The sequence below is a fragment of the Nanorana parkeri genome, unplaced genomic scaffold (assembly GCF_000935625.1).
Source record: "Nanorana parkeri isolate BGI_ZX_2015 unplaced genomic scaffold, ASM93562v1 scaffold3522, whole genome shotgun sequence".
Taxonomy (NCBI): Eukaryota; Metazoa; Chordata; class Amphibia; order Anura; family Dicroglossidae; genus Nanorana; species Nanorana parkeri.
Window position 1 is genome coordinate 34,637 of NW_017309790.1, and position 279 is coordinate 34,915.

The window sequence follows — 279 nt, forward strand, 5'->3', positions numbered from 1 at the left end:
CCCCCCCCAAAGGACAGGAGCCACGGCGACCCCCCGGAAGGTAGGAGGCACAGTGATTGTTCTGAAGATAGTAGTCATGGTGATCCTCCTGGAGGTTCCCCGGTCACCGCCCCCCATATAATGAGCCGATACCCAGGGAGGAGCCAAGGGGACCATCCTGGGGGTCGGAGTCATGGTGATCCTCCTGGGGGTCAGGAGTCATGGTGATCCTCCTGGGGGTCAGGAGTCATGGTGATCCTCCTGGGGGTTCCCTGGTCATGGCACGCCCTCAGAGCACAC